This window comes from Bison bison, unplaced genomic scaffold (assembly GCF_000754665.1).
Source record: "Bison bison bison isolate TAMUID 2011002044 unplaced genomic scaffold, Bison_UMD1.0 scf7180017864518, whole genome shotgun sequence".
In the NCBI taxonomy this organism is placed as follows: Eukaryota; Metazoa; Chordata; class Mammalia; order Artiodactyla; family Bovidae; genus Bison; species Bison bison.
This window is the reverse complement of record NW_011495071.1, coordinates 19,947,957-19,948,832: the sequence shown is the minus strand read 5'-3', so window position 1 is coordinate 19,948,832 and position 876 is coordinate 19,947,957.

The following is an 876-nucleotide window of genomic DNA, read 5'->3' as shown; positions in this document are numbered from 1 at the left end:
CTTGAGGCAGAGCTACCAGGCAAGTTGGGCAGTGTTGTACCCATATGCTACTATACTAGGCATAGTTGTACCCTGAGATGTCCTACTTTCTGGTAAAATATGTTGTGCACTTTAATCGACTGGCTGGGTGTCTATTCTACTCCTGTATGCCAAGGACAGAGTCTTGAATAAATCTGTTTGGCCAGAGACAGGCCTTGGAAAAAGTCTCCAGAAGGCAATGGGAATCGGGCAGAGGATCATCCCTATATACCTGCTCTATCAAACCAGTCCTACAGGGCATGGGACCTGGCCAGGAGTGCTAGGACCACTGTGGTATATTCTACTTGTCATCTGATTCACAACATTTGCTTCCAGAAACTGTGCTTTTGGCCTGGGTACAAGACTGGCAGGCAGAAGCATCCATGAAATTGACATAATGCTGTTTAAAAATGTTACTGCCTGTTACGAGTGACAGAGTCTAATTTATTATTCCTCATATATGATTTATTCCTCATAGAATGCTAGTTGTTGGTTTTCTGTAATGTAAAATAGTCTTTGTACATTTATGATTAGGTTTTGTTAGGCAATTTTACTCTACTTAGATTAATTAATAATAAACATCAAGCTATGATGTGTTTTTTTTTCCCCTTGAGAGCACCTTATAAAACCAGGCCTCTGTAAAAATAGTTTTTTTTTGTATGAGCCAAATTAAAGGTACTCTACCTAAGTATCTAGGAACTCCTGATTTAATCCAACTAAACATTAACTTCAAATATTCTTAATACCTTAATATCTAATGCTTCTGTTCCATTTCTTATAGAAAATTTGTATTAGAATTATAATGAATATTCTGAAAATTTTAAAAATTCTGATTGCAAAGTACTTTACAGATATATA